General features: G+C 38.9%; 1 protein-coding gene across 1 annotated transcript in view; it reads right to left on the bottom strand.

Annotated features, from left to right (window-relative positions):
• capn3.L (calpain 3 L homeolog) overlaps nucleotides 1-14,226 on the bottom strand; it is an 82,396-nt gene extending 68,170 nt beyond the window's left edge. Inside the window, exon 1 of the mRNA XM_018228493.2 lies at nucleotides 14,096-14,226. The gene's annotated coding sequence lies outside the window, so the exon portion shown is untranslated. The remainder of the gene's footprint in view (nucleotides 1-14,095) is intronic.
• Between the last annotated feature and the right edge of the window lie 6,163 nt (nucleotides 14,227-20,389).

The raw sequence follows: 20,389 nt of genomic DNA, 5'->3' as shown, positions 1-20,389 counted from the left end.
ATGGGAGAGACTTATCATCTGGACTGTTTTTATCGACTGTTCCTTTGCCGACAGCTAGAAGATCCTGTATGCATATATCAACTCTCTTATTTGTGTTTTACTCTTATCTATTGAGGAATAAAACTGTGTTTGGATCCATTTGTGCCCCCTTTATGCTGGTTTGGATGATGGTAATGGTTAAGGTAGTACTATGAGAATTATTAGCCGTGGCACAATGGAACATACAATACAGGTCTCACATGTGCCAATACATACATGATTCCATTTGTCCCTAGAGGCAGTTCTCCATTTTGCTAGCAATTTATCACTGTAAAAGGTCACAGACACAATCCACAACCACTCCATGGGCCCTAAGGACAAATGAGATCAGCACAATTTCCTTCTCTCTAAAAACAGGAGCAGCTAGTCATTCGGGAAAATGTCCAATGACCCAGACTGCCCAACCGTGCACTTATTAAATATTATAAATATTAAATATTCCCAACTGCAATTTCAACTTTTATGCTAAACCCCATTCCAACTGGGCTAATGTATGTCCATTCTAGAAAAAAAAGACAACCACCCAATCTAATAATTCCACTCTCTTTTAGAGCAATGGCATTTTGTGGGCATTTTGTAACACTGTGAACTGAGCCCAAAACACTCAATTGCCCTGATTCACATTTAATGTTGATCACCACCATTAACAAATGGACATTCAATATAAACAACCACAAGCAGGTGCTTATTAGTTAGTCACACAGGCATTCAGAACCTGAAAAACGTAATATTATATTGATAAATAAATAAGTATAGTTTGGCTCTTTTGAAAGTATTCAATTGATATTTTTACAGTTATTAACCCTCCTCTTCTGCATCTTTTTTAGCGTTTAAATGACCCCAGCAGCCAAAAAAAGCTATTTCTCTACGATGCTACAGTTTTATTTAGAGTTACTTTGTGTTACTGATTTTTTGATTCAGGCCATTGTCACAGTTTCTCTTTCCAATATGTTGGAAAGAGTAAAAAGTACCCTAGCAATCAGAAAGCTGCTGAAATTCCAAACTGGAGAGCTGCTGAACAAATAGCAATATAATTTAAAAAATGTCCGAAAATGAACACCAATTGCAACTTCAGAATCTCAGTCTATATCATACAAAAAATGTATTTTAAAGATCAACTATCACAATGGATACCTTTAATACAAGAGAAGCTTGCTGTTGCCGTTGGCTGTATATTTAGGGTTTAGACTCTATGATGACCATTAGTTGATTGAATTCTGATTTCCTGATCAAGGAAAAGACCTTTCAGATGTATCCTCTCTTTATAGAAATGTCGAATGGTAGAGCACAAAGCAGTGTTCCAAGAATATCTAAAGTGTTAACGGCTGATGGGGAAATATATTCCATCCCGTTTTCTTGTAAATGTGCTATTTCTGAGCAAGCGCTAGCACATCATGTACCAAATGCCGTGTTTGCTGTGTGTCATTAATTCTCTGGGATTTGATTCATATTCCCATTCTGGAAGTGATATTTCCTGTTTTCACTGGTGAAGAACATATTGCCCGTCTTATTATTTTCTCAGAAAGGCCGTTTATATAGTAGTTGAGACCTTTCTTTCTACACACAAAACATGGAAATAAATATCTGGCACAATGCGAGATAAGAATATCCTAAACAATGTGTGGTTGGCACGTGTAGCCCGATGTATTCCTGTCTTGTATTGTACAATAGAAGAAAAATCGGCGAGCACTCCACGTCCACTCAATAGCTTAAACAAAGAATATTTATTTCAACTTGTTAAAGCAAAACATCGTCCTGACGCATTTCGTATCCACGATACGTAGTCATGGGCATAGCTATGCCTATGAATACGTATCGTGGATACAAAACACGTCAGGACGATGTTTTTAACAAGTTGAAATAAGATTTCTTTGTTTTAAACTATTGAGTGCTCGCCGATTTTTCTTCTATTGCATTCTCACCTCAGCTACAGGTTCGGGCGATGCACCCAGGCCGCTCTCTTCATTTGGTGAGTGTAATGTTCTGCATTTTATCCTCATTATCGCTGTTTTGAAGTAATTGCTGATCCAAAACCGGGACCCGGGGTTCACACATCCGGGTCAGTGTGTTTACTGGGTGAGTGTTTATGTTTGCCCGCTCTTGAATTTATTTTAGTGGCAAAGCCCTATTTGAATATGGTGTTAACTTCTAGCGGCCACTTAGTTAAAATTTTGGAGTAATTTCTCATTTTTCCTATTGTATGTTAATTTTACGACACACAAAATCCTGCACTCCAGCTATAATGGAAAACCTCAACCGTGACATTTATGTTATTATAACGCCAAAGAGTCAATTATTGTAACTTATGCTGATTTTTATGGGGTTGCATTACAGTCCGTTATCTGAAAACCCATCCAGAAAGCTCAAAATTATGGGACAGCCATCTCACATAGTCTCCATTTTAATCAAATAATTCAGATTTTTAAAAACAATTTAATATTTCTCATTTGTAATAAAACAGTACCTTGGACTTGATCCCAACTAAGATATAATCAATTCTATTAAGTTTAATGGAGAACTAAACCCCCCTAATAAGAAAACCCCCTACCTATTACCCTAGAATAGATAGTCCCGGCCCCTGCTTCCCCTCACATAGTTCATTACCCTTGAAAGTGTCCAGAAAACATTGCTCACGTATCCTTGCAGAGTAAGCACAGCGGAGCTCATGGTACCATCTTCCAGATCTCCAGTATTCTTCTGTAAGGGAGCGCTGCATTGGTGCATAAAAGTGTCGTGAATTGCCAAAAGAAAAGAAGAAGATCCAGAAGATGACACCCATGAGCTTAGCTTCACTTACTTTGCACCGATATGTGAGCAATGTACGGTGCACTTTCAGGGGTAATGAACTATGTGGGGGGGAAGCAGGGTGGGGGGGACTATCTAGGGTAGTAGGTACGGTATTTTCTTATTGGTGGGGGGTTAGTTCTCTAAATTATTTTTTAGTAGCTAAAAGGTATGAAGAAATTATAATGGATAATACAATGGATCTGGAAAACCCCAGATCTTAAGCATTCTGGATAACAGGTATGGGACTCACAAAAAGGATTCCTGATTCCCCAGCCTCTCCAGTCAAATAGCGTGGTGTCCGGAAAAGAGGTCGGCACCTCTCCAATATACATAGAGACGAAAAATTCACCAGACACTCAACAGCAAGTGAAGCGGGGCGGACCCCTGCGTGTTTATTCAAGTCTTGTGATGTAACGTTTCGGGGGCGGGCCCCTTCGTCAGACCCGCCCCCGAAACCTTACATCACAAGACTTGAATAAACAAGCAGGGGTCCGCCCCGCTTCACTTGCTGTTGAGTGTCTGGTGAATTTTTCGTCAGTATGTAACCATTGTCGGGAAACCAGTTATCCAGAAAGATCCAAATTATAGGAAGGCCATCTGCCATGGGCTCAATTTTAATCAAATCATTCAAAATTTTAAAACCCATTTTCTTTTTCTCTGTAAAAGTAAAACAGTACCTTGTATTTGATCCAAATAATATATTTGTAATTAATCTCTATTTGAGGCAAAATAATCTTAGTGGGTCTGATTCATGTTTAAATGATTTTTCAGTAGACTTAAGGTATGGAGATCCAAATTAGAAAAAGATCCCTTATACAGAAAACCCCAGGTCCAGAGCATTCCATATAATTCCATACCTGTATTGATGCACAGTGCAGCAAGCTAAGATCTGAGAAGGCTGACAGTGACCAAGAAAAGTCTGGAATAGTTAGGGTAAGGGCACACGGGCAGATTCAGGGAGATTAGTCGCCCCGGCGACAAATCGCCTCTTCTTTGGGGCGACAATCTCCCTGAACTGCCTTCCCCTACCTTCCCTGCCGCCAGCAGTATGGCACTCGTGGTGCTTCGTTTTCCGAAGTCGCCCGAAATTTCCTTGTGAGGCAACTTCGGAAAACGAATCGCCACAAGTGCCATACCGTTGGCACAGATAGTTGCCACCAACCCAGAAGTTTCATTTAGTTAAGTGGCTTAACAATGAAAAAATGTGAAACTTCTTAGAAACTCCCAGACTTCCTTACTATTTACTATAGGAGGTACATTAATCAATAAATAATATTCATGAGCCATGAATATGTTGTAAATTATATTCAAAGTTTTGCAAATTTTTTGGCAAATCGAAACGGGACAGATTCGCTCATCACTAGGGCTTAGATTCGCTCATCACTAGGGCTTAGTGATGTCATATTGTCAATCCTTTTACATCACACTTATGTGCATGGACAGAACTAGAGGTAGGCAGAAGAGGCAGCTGCCTAGGGCGCAACGATTGGGGGGGCGCTGGGCAGCTACCTCTTCTGCCTGCCCCTAGACTGGACGTGCATCAGCTTGCGCATACATTCGCGACATCACAACGCATGCGCGGACAAGGAAAGGAGGTGGGCAAACTGGCCGGGTTGCCTAGGGCGCCGGCCTAGCCCTCATCTGCTTATGTGTTATAATAATATACACCCTGTTGTAAAATATGAGGATTAGTGCGGAGCAAATGTTTTATACCAGCCACGGATTTGCGGCAAAATTCCTAGAGACAAAAAAGTCGCCATAAGAAAAAAACGCCAATTGACGTTAATTGACATTAATGCATTTCACAAATTTTTGGGTGAAGTGAAACGGGACAGATTCGCTCATCACTAATGAGGATATTAGAAGACATCTTGAAGTTCCATGACGTGTAAATGCAATGGTCATTAATTCTCGTAGTCATCTGCTGTGACTTCTAATATCTGTACATTTCATAATAGGGGGAACATTATTTATTATAAAAAAATGCCTACTTCTGACATTAGCGACTCATTAATAACTATAATAAGGCACCAATGGCACATATTAAGAAGCAGAAAGAGCCAGAACAGTCGGTGATCTGTGATGAATCAAGTGAAGTGGCCATTCACCCTGCAATGGTTGCTACATGGGAAGACTTTGGGATCTAAAAGTTCTTAATGTTGGAAAACACTTAATTTGGAAACAAGTAGTTGATTTCTTTCCTGCTAATGCTCTTTTTAAAATTTCTTCCTCAAAGGAAAAGTTCCCTTACAAGTAATTACTATAAAGTAGATGTAAAAGTTGCTGCACATTGGAACTGCCTGGACAAGGTGGGTCATACATCTGGTATATACATGGGACTTGAAATTACCAAGCCAATCTCCCAGCATTTTGGAAATAAAAAGAGGGACAAAAAAGCTGGCGTGTGAAGCCCAATGAATTTTTTTTAACCACATCTGTTTTTGTGGCCCCCTAATTACCATGTTAATTTTACAAAATTTGGCAGGTTATGAAAATTTGAACATATTTCTGTGGGTTTTTTCAGTTATTACAGTTTTGCTAATGAATGTGAATTGCCCTTGAAGCTGTGAGTCTAACTTTTCCCAAGGGACCTCCTTATCTTATATTATTACAATTACTTATTTGCTTATCTAGAAGTTGTTACAAAAGTATCTTATCTGAATCTTCTGGCAGTTCTGGGCTCTCTGCCAAAAGCCAATTGAGTTAGAAACTTTATTTCTTTTTCTGGCTGTTCAGTGCAGAGGAAAACGGGACTTTCCAGTACAAACGAGGGACTGCGGGTTGAGCTGTCAAAAGAGGGACTGTCCCTCTAAAAAAACGGGACAGTTGGAAGGTATGCAATGTGACCAAACATATTCCCTGTATACTAGAGGGGCTGGGTCTGACTGCAGTTGAATGAACTAATATTCTTATATTAAAACACAAGCTTAATCCAAATGTTGGGTTTATTGACTAAGATCAGTGTTTGAAATGAAGTCAATTAGACACTTAGAAGCGCTCGAGTGCCATCCCACCAGCGATTTAGATTCTAGCTGGCGGGAAGGCTTTTCGGGGAGATAAGCCGCCAAAGACGAGCCAATTTTCGCTGGGCGGCAATCTCCCAGAATCTTAGGGGCCGATTCACTAACTTCAAGTGAAGGATTCGAAGTTAAAAAACTTCGAATTTCAAAGGTTTTTTTGGGCTACTTCGACCTTCGACTACGACTTCGAATCGAAGGATTCGAACTAAAAATCGTTCGACTATTCGATAGTCGAAGTACTGTATCTTTAAAAAAAAACTTCGACCAACTACTTCGCCATCTAAAAGCTACCGAACTCAATGTTAGCCTATGGGGAAGGTCCCCATAGGCTTGGCTAACTTTTTTTGATCGAAGGATATTCCTTCGATCGTTGGATTTAAATCCTTCGATTCGAAGGATTTAATCGTTCGATTGAAGGAATTATCCTTCGATCGTTAGATCGAACTATCTGCGCTAAATCCTTCGACTTCGATATTCGAAGTCGAAGGATTTTAATTCCTAGTTGAATATCGAATATCAATTTCAGCAATCTGGTTGCTAAGGTCCAAATTACCTTAGCAACAATTCATTGATTTGGATAAGAGATTGGAATATGAATAGCAGAAGGTCTGAATAGAAAGAATAATAAGTAAAAGTAGCACTAACAAATGTCTTACAGAGCATTTGTTTTAGATGGGGTCAGTGGCTCCTATTTGAAAGCTGGAAAGAAGAAGAAGGTAAATAAGTCAAAAAACTGAAGTTACAGTTAAGTCATTCTATAATATACTAAAGTTAACTTAAAGGTGAACTAGCCCTTTAAGTGGAGGAAGATAATGTGGGCCACAATCACTGGACAAAGTGGTTGCATGATTCCCCAGGATAGACATGGCCTTATTTGCTTCTAAAAAAAGTAAAACCTGCCTCTAGAGGTTGAACAGAAAATGATGTAATTTGCTTTGTTGGGTGGTTTCCCCTAGATGTACAGTACTGCAGGCTGGGGGGGGGGGCATACTTCACTAGTGAACTAAATCACTGTAACAGCTCTTAAACTGAGATAACCAGGTATCTTGTTTTCATATGGTTTCCAAAAACATCTATTACATCTGTCTGTTAAAACTCTCTGCAAAAGAATGATAATTATTTTGTAAGCTTAGCATTCTTTTCTTTGGGAGGTTCTTTGTCCTTGGGAAAATTGTTCTTAACTCGTGTACAAATGCCTTCCTAACAGGAAATTCCACCCTTTGGGCAATTGCTACTCCCATCCTGCACCGGCTCCTGTTTGATGCAGGGACAAAGGCGCAGCTTTCACTACAAGTGAATCCAACACTTAACAACTGCGAGATTCAAGGACAAGTCGTCATTATACACACACAAAGATATATATATATAACTACAAGAGGTCCTCTGCACTCAACCCATTATCAATATATTTAATACAGAGACATTTTGTGCATACTGCTACTGAAAAATGCCTTACCCTTTAAACAACACAGGGATTGTTTGTCCATATATTGCAATATATTTAAGCTGGCCAACTATGTCAAAGTCATCCCATATCTGGCCAGTCCTACGCTTACTTTTCATCTGATTCATTAAGAATTCAATTGCTTAATTATACATTTTACAAAGGGACTAAGTTTTACCTGCAACTGACTAGCTGCTTTCAAAGTAAAACTCCCAAACTTGGCTGCCCTTTTATTAGACACCAGTGGGATCACCTGACTATAGCTGGGAAGGGTGGGAGCTACAACATGGAGCTGGTCACTGCTCCTGTATAACTATATATTTATATATATATATATATATATATATATATATATATATATATATATATATATATATATATATATATATATATATATATATATATATATATATATATATATATATATATATATATATATATATATATATATAGTTACATAGTTACATAGTTAATTACATAGTTAAATTGGGTTGAAAAAATACAAAGTTCAACCTCTCCAAATGAAAACCCAGCATCCATACACACACCCCTCCCTACTTCTAATTCAATTCTATATACCCATATCTATACTAACTATAGAGCTTAGTATCAGAATAGCCTTTGATATGTCCGTCCAAAAAATCATCCAAGCCATTCTTAAAGGCATTAACTGAATCAGCATCAAAACATCACCCGGCAGTGCATTCCACAACCTCACTGTCCTGACTGTGAAGAACCTCCTACGTTGCTTCAAATGAAAGTTCTTTTCTTCTAGTCTAAAGGGGAGGCCTCTGGTACGGTGATCCACTTTATGGGTAAAAAGGTCCCCTGCTATTTGTCTATAATGTCCTCTAATGTACTTGTAAAGTGTAATCATGTCCCCTCGCAAGCGCCTTTTTTCCAGAGAAAACAACCCCAACCTTGACAGTCTCCCCTCATAATTTAAGTCTTCCATCCCTCTAACCATATTACACACACAGTTAGGTCCATAAACATTTGGAGAGAGACAACTTTTTTCTAATTTTGGTTCTGTACATTACCACAATGAATTTTGATTGGGGTGCTTGTATGTGGAAGATTTTGACAACATACGATCAAGGAGCTCTCCATGCAGGTGAAACAAGCCATCAGTAAGCTGCAAAAACAGAAAAAACCCATCCGAGAAATTGCTACAATATTATAAGTGACAAGATCTACAGTTTGGTACATCCTGAGAAAGAAAGCACTGGTGAACTCAGCAACACAAAAAGACCTGGACATCAACAGTGGTGGATGATCACAGAATCATTTCCATGGTGAAGAGAAACCCCTTAACAACAGCCAAACAAGTGAACAACACTCTCCAGGAGGTAAGCGTATAGATATCCAAGTCTACCATAAAGAGAAGACTGCATGAAAGTAAATACAGAGGGGGCACTGCAAGGTGCAAGCCACTCATAAGCATCAAGACTAGAAAGGCTAGATTGGACTTCGCTAAAAAAAAACATCTAAAAAAGCCAGCACAGTTCTGGAAAAACATTATCTGGACAGATGAAACCAAGATCAACCACTACCAGAATGATGGCAAGAAAAAAGTATGGAGAAGGCGTGGAACAGCTCATGATCCAAAGCATACCACATCTCTATAAAATATGGCGGAGGCAGTGTGATGGCTTGGGCGTGCATGGCTGCCAGTGGCACTGGGACACTTGTGTTTAACCATGATGTGACACAGGAGAGAAGCAGCCCAATGAATTCTGAGGTGTTCAGAGACACTGTCTGCTCAAATTCAACTAAATGCAGTCAAATTGATTGGGAGGTATTTCACAATGACTCAAAACATACAGCCAAAGCAACCCAGAAGTTTATTAAAACAAAGAAGTGAAATATTCTTGAATGGCCAAGTCAGTCACCTGATCTGATTGAGCTGCATTTCACTTGTTGAAGACTAAACGTCGGACAGAAAGGCCCACAAACAAACAGCAACTGAAAGCCGCTGCAATAAAGGCCTGGCAGAGCATTTAAAGGAGGAAACCTAGAATCTGGTGATGTCCATGAGTTCAAGACTTCAGGCTGTTATTGCCAGCAAAGGCTTTAGTTCCTCACATTTTTATGCAATCTTTTTGTTCAACCCACTGAATTAAAGCTTAAAGTCTTCAGTTCAACTGCATCATTTAAAATTCATTGTGGTAATGTACAGAACCAAAATTAGAAAAAAGTTGTCTCTGTCCAAATGTTCATGGACCTAACTGTATATCACATATATAGCAATTACACGTATAAATAACTTTAACATCAAATATTTAAAGTTGCTGAAAATTTTATTTATTCTTCATTTTGTATAATTAATAATTTAAAAACGGCAGAAGAGACTCCTAAGGGCTGGGACACACTGGGCGATTTGGGGAGATTTAGTCGCCTGGCGACTAATCGCCGCAACTTTTCTCCCAGAATACCTCCCCTCGCTCTGTGCCTGGATAAAATGAAAAGGTTCAATGTTGATAAATGCAGGTTATGCACTTTGGAAAAAATAATATAAATGCAAGTTATACACTAAATGGCAGTGTGTTGGGAGTTTCATTAAATGAGAAGGATCTTGGGGTTTTTGTAGATAACAAGTTGTCTAATTCTGGGCAGTGTCATTCTGTGGCTACTAAAGCAAATAAAGTTCTGTCTTGTATAAAAAAGGGCATTAACTCAAGGGATGAAAACATAATTATGCCTCTTTATAGGTCCCTGGTGAGGCCTCATCTGGAGTATGCAGTGCAGTTTTGGACTCCAGTACTTAAGAGGGATATAAATGAGCTGGAGAGTGTGCAGAGACTAAGTGCAACTAAATTGGTTAGAGGGACGGAAGACTTAAATTATGAGGGTAGACTGTCAAGGTTGGGGTTGTTTTCTCTGGGAAAAAGGCGCTTGCGAGGGGACATGATTACACTTTACAAGTACATTAGAGGACATTATAGACAAATAGCAGGGGACCTTTTTACCCATAAAGTGGATCACCGTACCAGAGGCCACCCCTTTAGACTAGAAGAAAAGAACTTTCATTTGAAGCAACGTAGGGGGTTCTTCACAGTCAGGACAGTGAGGTTGTGGAATGCACTGCCGGGTGATGTTGTGATGGCTGATTCAGTTAATGACTATAAGAATGGCTTGGATGATTTTTTGGACAGACATAATGTCAAAGGCTATTGTGATACTAAACTCTATAGTTAGGGGTCCGTTTACTAAAGTGCGTTAAAAATATTCGCACAATATATAGACAGAATTTTCGCCAAATATGTTATCGCCAGTTTACTAACCTGCGGTAAATATAAATTTGCGAATTTTCTTGCGCAAGAATAATTGTTCGCCAGTTATCGCATTTGCTGAAAATAACGCTACGTACACATTAACGCATGGTTTACTAAACAGCGAAATGTGCTAAAGACAAAATTAACGCCAGAATATTCGCAAACTTTTACCGCCACATATGAAGTGGCGTAAAAGTATTTTTTCTGCCAGAAAATTCTCAAGGGGCAGGAAATATCCCATAATAATGTTTTTTTTTTTACCCATCATTCTTTGCTGACAGGAGACAGATCTGTAGCTATTGCTGACAGGATGTTTTGGCTTCTGCTTCTATCTGGTGCAACAGCAGCAGTTTCAGCTCAGAGTCGTATTATTGGCAACGGCATCACAGTCCAACGATTCGTCAGCCTCTACGCTTTTTGGTTTCATTGGGATTGGCTACATTAAACTGTGCATTTCTATGAAGCAAAGAGATTGACTGGTATCATTTCCTATGATTCTATTGGCAGAAGGGTTTATATGATGCAGACATGTTTGATTGGTGTTACTCTGGAGATGTTGTTGGATGGTATAATCATCAGTCAATAAAGTTTATAAGTTTTGAAGATGCATTTCTGGCCATAAATGTCACAGTAAAAATTGCCATAATAACCGCCATAAAACAAGACTATTTTATAGCATAAATATTCGCAAAAACTTAATTTTTCGCCAGAAAATTCGCAACTCGCTAAAATTACCGCTAACGTAAGCTGGTTCCTTAACGTAGTTACCGCAAGTGATCGCAATGACTTCTGAGCGCATCGCTGTTTAGTAAACTTAGTCGCTGCGAATATTCTGGCGTAAAAATATTCTCAGCGATAACATGCGGAAACTTAAAGTCAGATTTACCGCACTTTAGTAAACGGACCCCTTAGTATAGGTATGGGTATATAGAATTTAATTAAAAGTAGGGAGGGGTGTGTGTATGGATGCTGGGTTTTATTTGGAGGGGTTGAACTTGATGGACTTTGTCTTTTTTCAACCCAATTTAACTATTTAACGATGTAACGATGTAACTATGTAACTATTACGCGAGTCTAAAAACATTCCGGGTTGTTCTATGTTTAACAAACATTTCCTTTCATGAAAATCTTGTGGAAATCTTAATGCGCTGACCTGTACACAGAGTATACATCAGCTGTCCTTGGGAGTTGGGCTTTCAGCTGTAGGAGTAGCCATTTCATTATTTTACAATGCTAATACATTAAGTAAAATATATTGTGGATTTTGGACAAATATGATTTAGATCTACAATGGAACTTCTACCAAATGTCACTGTTATTTTACTCTCCACTTATACTAATAAAAATAAATAAATATTATCAGTGTCAGTGGCCTGTAGTGTAGTCCCCATTCTGTAACCACTGTACCTGCCTATTCTCAGCCAACCAATATCTCAGACAAGCCTATGATAAGCCAGGGGAGCAGGGTGAAATACGTATCAGAGCATATCAATAGAATACTTTCCATTGGAGAACTTAATGTTATTAAATGGTCATTCTTCTCTGTTCTCAATCAAATTCTAAGTTTTTTTTTACTTAAATTACATTTATTTAAAACTACTTAAATTACATTTATTTAAAACTCAATCTGCATCTCTTGGTTCCTGTCTTTAACACAGGAAGAAATATACAGACCAGGTACATGATACAGGTATAAGATCCCTTATCCAGAAACCCATTATCCAAAAGATCATCTCCCACAGAGTCCATTTTAATCAAATAATTCACGTTTAAAAATGATTTCCTTTAACAATAAAACAGTACCTTGTACAGTTACGGCTTCCTTTTTCCGGAAACCCTTTATCCAGAAAGCTCCAAATTACAGAAAGGATGTCTCCCTTAGATTCCATTTTATCCAAATGATCCAAATTTTTAAAAATAAATTTTTCTCTCAATAATAATACATTGAACTTCATCCCAATTAAGATATAATTAATCCTTATTGGAAGCAAAACCAGCCTATTATGTTTATTTAATGTTTGAATGATTTTCTAGTAGACTTAAGTTATGAAAACACAATTTATGGAAAGCTCCCTTATGCGGAAAATCCAAGGTCCTGACCATTTTGGATAACATGTCCCATACCTGTACTTGATTCCAACTAAGATATAAAGAATCCTTACTAAAGGCAAAACAATCCTATTGGGTGATTTAATGCTTAATTTATTTTAAAAGTATGGGGATTCAAATTACAGAAAACCCCAGTATTCTGGATGACAGGTCCTATACCTATAGTATGAATTTACAGATTCATTTTGTAGATGTACATCTACCATCCCCCCTATTCCCTTGGCCGCTTACTTAAAAACAAGTCACTGCAAATTCTTAACATTGTTTTCAGTGAACAGCTCAGAAAATGATTTCATGTGATACAAACCTATGCTAGAAAAACCTACATGTTCTGTGATTCTTCCAGCGAATGGAGCTGCATAAATAATAATAATAATAATAATAATAATAATAATAATAATAATAATAATATTATATGCTAATGGAATATGCATGTACTTTAATACTACTGGCTTTGGTTAAATATCATCTCTTCTATATCTTTTGCGCGGGAAAAAAAAAAAAAAAAAAGTTTCCCTTCTTCCCTGAAAAACCCTGGGGAAATTTTTTTCAGAATTTTGTATATTTGCTAGGGATGCACCGAATCCAGGATTTGGTCTCTTTCAGCAGGATTTGGATTCGCTAATTTGCATATGCTAATTAGGGGCTGGGAGGGGAATCTAAAATGTTCACAGTCGAGATATATTATATTGGATTTTTATCACAATTTTTAAACTTTTTTAATTCTTATATAATTCTGAATCATTATTAACACAATGGATTATTTTATTACCAATGTATAGAGCTGTTTGAGAGTTAATTTTGCACAAATTTTCATGGACACTTTACAGAGACTGCTGGGAATTGAGTCTCTTAATTGGGAGGTGGTGATTAATTGTTAAATCCTCCCACTAAGCACCTGGCAATCACCTTTAAAAAGCACGTTTGTTACACATTTTGTTTGGCTTGATAAAGGACTGGAATAGTCCGAAACGTTGCCGTTGTTGCACGAATAAAAAGTCTTTTCACATATCGGAGTGCTGCTGCAATTGTTTATTCATGGGAGGGGAATCGCGTTACTTTTTGTTACAAAACAAGGAAGTAAAAAAATTTTCCCCTTCCCACCCCTAATTTGCATATGCAAACTAGGATTCAGTTCGGTATTCAGCCAAGTCTTTTGCGAAGGATTTGGGGGTTCGGCCGAATCCAAAATAGTGGATTCGGCGCATCCCTAATATTTGCCCCTTTGCATATGTTATCAAATAAATGCAATGTTTTAAAACATAACCTACGCGGACAACGATTCTTCATACTTTCCGTAACAAACCAGATATATAGAAAATCAAACCCTACTCCTGTCCATTACTACGTAGCATGGGATGAGGCCCTAGTACCCTAGCACTTACTAACAAACAAACAAAAACCAGTCCTTTTGTACTTACCTGACATAAATGACCACACAAAGGACTGCAGCTTCCGCTCTCCCCCAGGTTGATCTCTCAGTATTGAAACTCTGTTCCTTGGGCTTAGGGAACAGCCCCCAAACCACAGCTGCAGCCTAATAGTCTGTAAGTTACCTGATTGGCAAGCCAGAAATGTGGAGTGGACTAATGGAACAGAGGAAGCACCCACTCTCTTTCATTCACTCCAGAGATCCTAAACACCAGTTATTCTGTCAAAGGAACAGGGGAAAAGAAAAGCACAAAAAACAAAAATGCTACTGAATTGTGGTGGGTCGAAATTCCTGCGAAATTCGGACATTTTCATAAAAAAATAGTGAAAATCGTAAATTGACGCCCGCATCCAAGCTGGCGCTGGCGTTAAAGTCAATGGGTGTCCAATTTTGACGCAAGCGACATTTCAGACGCATGTTCAAAAAATGTTGACGCCGGCAAAATTTCGCCAGTGAATTTTCGTGGGAGATTCGCTGTGAAACGTGGAAATTCACCACAAATTCGTGCCAGCCGAATTTATTTGCCCATCACTACTACTAAAGTCAAAACTGTATATTGTGAGTGGGTCCCTAAGCTCAGTAAGTGACAGCAGCACAGAGCATGCATGTGCAGTGAATCAGCAGAAAATAAGATGGGGAGCTACTGGGGCATCTTCCCTGCTAAAGGGCTGTGGTTATCTGTGGCTGGTACAGAAGCCCAAAACAAACTAAAAACTTACAAACCACTAATAATAAAAATGAAAATGAATTGCAAATTGTCTCAGAATATCACTCTCTACATCATACTTAAGTTTATGTATAGGTGAACAACTCCAATTAAATTTGTTCAGCTCCATTAATGGAATTGGAGAGAAAGTGCTCAAGCTTATATCAGCCACCTTGCTCATTCCTTTGGCTGATGAGCTGCCAATCTAATTGTTTAAGCTGCTGGTCTAGGTAGATAAAGGAAACAAGAACGTGAGCTGAAAATCAATAAAGCAAACTCTCCTATATCAGAGCCAAACATCTCAGCAGATTCATTCCAAATGCCTCTTGGGATAATTACATAGAAGGGAGGTAACGTTTGTTTTATTAACATCTATTCTTGGAAGGTTGGTTTCATCTAATTACAATAAAGTAGAAGGAAACACTAACTATTTATTGGCAGAAGAGTATTTGTCAGCAGTACAAGAGGATTCCACCCAAGTACAAAATTGGTTTACTAGGTAGGAAGGTTTTCCCGGCCCTAACAAAAGATCCAATAGGTTGATATGCAGTGTAACATGTTTGAAATGGCAGACTTCCCCAATCATGCAGTCATTCTATAGGGGTCATTTATGACCATAAGGGGAGTGCGCAAAGTAAAATTGCTATTATTTTACCCACAATGCAGCATTGTTCCCAGAATTCCTGCATCCCACATGCATCTATTTCTATATCATTAATGCCACACAAGCCAGTAAATTGATCTGAAGACTCATTAGGCACCTTATGTGAAACATCCCGGAGTTCATTAGCAATGTTTGGCCTAACATGGAAGCATTTCATGTTCAAACCATTCATACAGTGTGCTAAATGTTCTATGATGATTTGTTATGTTTTGGGTAACAGAGAATGAGTAGACTCAGAGTATAACAGTGCTTTATTAGCAGAGTCATGCAGGCATTACACAACAGTAACTTTCAATTTCACTTTTAAGCTGTCAGGAAGTATGCATAGTATAAGTCTGGGCACAGTGACATCTACAGGCCATTTGTATAAACACCACATGATTACATCAATTTCCTTCTCCAGGCAATGAAAACTGAACAAAGGCTAGTTCATATTTACAGTTGTACCTAAATTGGAGAAAGGCTTAAAATGAATGTAGGGAAAGAATTTTACAGCTTTCATGTTTTAATAGACCTTTTAAAATGGTATATTTTAATAATTGTCTTGTTTTTGAATGTGTACTTACTCCTGTGAGCTGTAATAGCATCAAGACTGGGTACTTAAAGGGACCCCCACAGTCCGGGTCTGCTTCTATAGTTACACCACTGGGGACAATATACTGTGCTTATAAGTACGCTTTACATTTTATTTTTTCCTATAATTGTTTGGTAATATATATTTCTATTTCCCACAAAGTCTTATTTATCTGCATATATTTATATAAGTGGGAGGTAATACGATTGCTCTGACATTCACAGATGCCCACCAGTGGCCAAATTACCAGGGAAATTTGTGAAGTTCTTGCTATGTACCACTTTTAGTATGTTATAGAAAGGCCATACACAATTACAATTAGTTTTCATTATTTATTTGTTATAGTTTTTAAATTATTTACCGCCTTCTTCTGACTCTTTTCAGCTGTCAAATAGGGGGTCACTGACGCCATCTAATGCTCTATAAGGCTTCAAATGTATTGTTATTATTACTTTGTAGTACTCATCTTTCTATTCAAACCTCTCCTATTCATATTCTAGTCTATTATTTAAATCAATACATGGTTGCTAGGGTATGGGCCATCATTGCAACTAGATTGCATAAATTGCAAACTCGAGAGCTGCTGAATAAAAAAGCTAAATAACGAAAAAAACAGAAATAAAAAATGAAAACCAATTGCAAATTGTCTCAGAACACCACACATTACATCATGCTAAATGTTAACTCAAAGGTGAACAATCCCTTTAAATCAATTCTTTGTATAAAGTAATTTGCAGATTGAAAGTATTGCATATCATATTATCACATGCTTTTATCATATATATCATATTATATACAGGACAGCTAGCCAATGACTCCATGTTAACACAGAAACAAACATTACTTTTATTATCATTCTTCATTCATACAACACCAACATACCATGTATTGCTTTCTTGGGGGCCCACCGGGGCTGCAAATGAAGGGCCCCCCTCAAAGTCCCCAGACCCCCCCAACCTCTAATGGGTCCCTGGGGATCCCCAACCTCTAATTCCCTGGCGCACGCAAACTCTTATATGGCACAATGCTGGCGCATGCGAACACGGCACATTGCGTGAACATTGTGGTCAGGTTTATTTATTTATGGGGCAGCTGGAAGGAGCAGGTCTGGGCCAGCGGGGCCCATGAGGGCCGAGGCCCACCAGGTTTTTTCCTGGTGTCCCGCTGGCCCACTCCGACACTGGCCTGCCCCCTCCACGTCACGGCCTGCCCCCTGCCCAGTCTCCACCGGACTAAAAGGTGGCAACCCTATCTGTAAATCAGGACTGTCTTGGGTAAAAAATGAGATGTGGACCTTTCTATTACTTTATAAATCCATAACTGTTCAGGATAGTGGCTGCCATTCTCCATAGGTCAGTCACCTGCTAAAACCAATGTTTGTCAGTAGCAACCATACACATATATAGGGAGCCATAGGGTTAACAATCCCCTATGACTTTAAATGCCTACACCTCCTTGGGGAAAAGCCCATGTATCTACTTTTGCTTATTAGCACAATTTGTACAGTGTATCATTGGCCCAGAGGCTGATGACAAGTTCCTGCAACACTTCAGTACTTTTAGTGATCTGCAGGTCTGGTTTTTCCTGACTTCTGGGTTCCTATTAAAGACCCGTGCCGAACGGCCCCGCAATGATGTCACAAAAATGGGCAGGGTGAGCAGGTGCGCGGCTATACCGGAACCCAGAAGTCGGCAGTGTAAGGTGGCGGGCGGGGAGAGCAGGGTCCTGCAGGTATTGGGCCGGCCCGCACATTGCTATTCAGTATAGTGCTGGGCAGAGGGTGGGGCTTACTCTTTCCCCTGCCACTCCAGGGGGGAGTGTTTGGTGATGGGAGCCTGGAGCTTAGGTCCCAGTAAAGAGAATGCCTTGGTGAAGTCGGGATACAGGGACCTCGTGAATGAGGTGAAGTCAGGAGAGGGTAGTTCTCTGTAACAGCACTTTCTAGGAAAGTAAAGCAGATAAAGCTAGTTTTGCAAGAGCAGCCTGGCTCCTACCAGGAGGGATAGCAAGACTGGCCTGTAGTATAGGGAGGGACACAGTCTGATAGGGATTTAGGGCTAGTGAGTTCCCGGATCCAACGTGTGAGGATCCAGGTCACGGTGCTGAGATCTTGATCTATCCAGTGTGGTGCGCACAAGGGTGTCACAAGGTGCTGCCTCTGAAATGCTGTGATGTACCTGACATGTATGTGATAAACCTCAGAGGATTGTGAGGTGTAGTTGCACAACACTATTCCTTCACCCTTTCAAGTAGCAAAGGCCCATCCTGTGGAGAAAGAGTCAAACTGGTGCCTGTTTCCTAGCCGGACATGATCTAGCCTAGCCTAGATGGTCTTATACATACACCAACATTAGCTTTTTATTACTCATCTTTCTATTCAGGCTTCTCCTATTCATATTCCAGTCTCTTATTCAAATCAATGCATGGTTGCTAGGGGAATTTGGACCCAAGCAACCAGATTGCTGAAATTGCAAACTGGAGAGCTGCTGAATAAAAAGCTAAATAACTCAAACAAATAATAATAAAAAATGAAAACCAATTGCAAATTGTCTCAGAATATCAATCTCTACCTCATACTAAAAGTTAATTTAAAGGTGAGCAACCCCTTTAATACTATGTGGAGAGGACCCAAAATATTTTTATGCAGGAAAGTCAAATAATGGATCTAGCCCATGCGCAATTTTATCCAGTGTTCATAATCGACCCCGCTGTTTATTATATTTGAAGGTCTTGCTTAAACAAAGTAGCGCTTGCCAGGCTGAGGATGGTATAGATTACTTGAGAATTTCACCAAATGCAACAGGAGCAGACACAGTTAAATACCCTGGTATCTGAGCTGCAGCATTAGCACCATTTGATCTGATGAAGCTTCCATGCAAAGCAACCTGTTTCATATGCTGATATACATTACACTTATCTCAGATTCCCAGTCTGCTGGCCCTGCCTTGCCTCTACAATATCTGCACTGGAGTCTTTTGCGGTAAATAGGCCGTCAGCTACTGTCAGCTCTTTCTGCCAGCTCTTTTTTCCGTGTGAACACTGCATAGAAAAAAAGGCAATATCCCTTCCAGGGAGCATCTCTAGATTAAGCTGGGGGGCATCTGAAATGTTCATGTCCCAGGTTCAATTAATGATGTTTTGCTTTTACTAAGGCTTTATCAAGAGGTTGTTTTATACTCTTGTTTCAGATTAAATACAGTCCCTAGGTTCCCATAGCAATAATCTTCGCTTGCAGTTTTTTATTGCCACCTCACTTTATCATCACAACAATAAAATCAGTAAGAAACATTTGTAAAAGAAAAATGTTTGTATTCCTGTTGGTGCAGGAAAACAAAATTCAAACCTCCAAATACTTTTTTGTTTTTTTAAATCGTACTTCTATCTCCTCTTTTTTCATAACAAAAAGGCTGAATTATTCAGGAATACCCGGTTGATGTTAAAAGGTTCATTTACACAGAGTATATTGGCAGCACGGTCAATTTTTGGACACAGATCACCTTTTTTTCCCCCACAATAAAGTGTTTATTTTTTTGTTCCAGAATTCTAGTATAAAGCAGTTATGCCGCCACTATTTCCCGCCGATCCATACATGAATCTCATACAAGTTACAAATAAGATTTTCATAGTGGGATGTATTAAGTATGCCTTTCATTAACTATTCATACATACCTCCCAACATCTGAATATCAGAAAGAGGGTCAAAAAGTGATGACATGTTTGGCCATGCCCATTTTGTGGCCACACCCCCAAAATACCATGTCCATTTTATAAAATTTGGCAGGTTATGAAAAGTCTGAACACATTTTACAATTGCCCTTTAAGCTGTGCATCTCAGTTCTCCCAAGAGACCTTAAATAGTTACAATTGTTTCTTTGCTTATCTTAAATAGTAAGGAGCCGAGTATTCTTGTCTTTCTGCCAAAAAGCCTCTTATGTGATTCATTTTTATTAGCTTTGGGGCACATTTACTTACCTCCGCATTTTTGTTTCGGAAGTCTCTGCCATACTTTGCGCAACTACGTCAGACGTTATTTCATAACGAATACGCCTATTCATCAAAATGCTTGATTATGTCTTAGCAAAAGAACGTTGGCATACTTTCATCAGTGATTATTCATTTTTATAAAGAATTATCTGTAGGATTACTTTCCTCCATAGTGAAATTTTGTTAACTTACTTACGCTTACATCAATTTAAATTCAGTAGTTATATAAAGGTCATACAGTATGTAATTATAAGCGATGTTGGTGAAATTTCTGGAAATGGCCACTTACTGGAAATGTCCAAGGAAGCAAAATGAAGACAGAGATCCTCTATTGTCCTAAACATGAGCCCTAAAA

The sequence above is a fragment of the Xenopus laevis genome, chromosome 8L (genome assembly GCF_017654675.1).
Source record: "Xenopus laevis strain J_2021 chromosome 8L, Xenopus_laevis_v10.1, whole genome shotgun sequence".
In the NCBI taxonomy this organism is placed as follows: domain Eukaryota; kingdom Metazoa; phylum Chordata; class Amphibia; order Anura; family Pipidae; genus Xenopus; species Xenopus laevis.
This window is presented reverse-complemented; position numbering and strand designations above follow the sequence as displayed.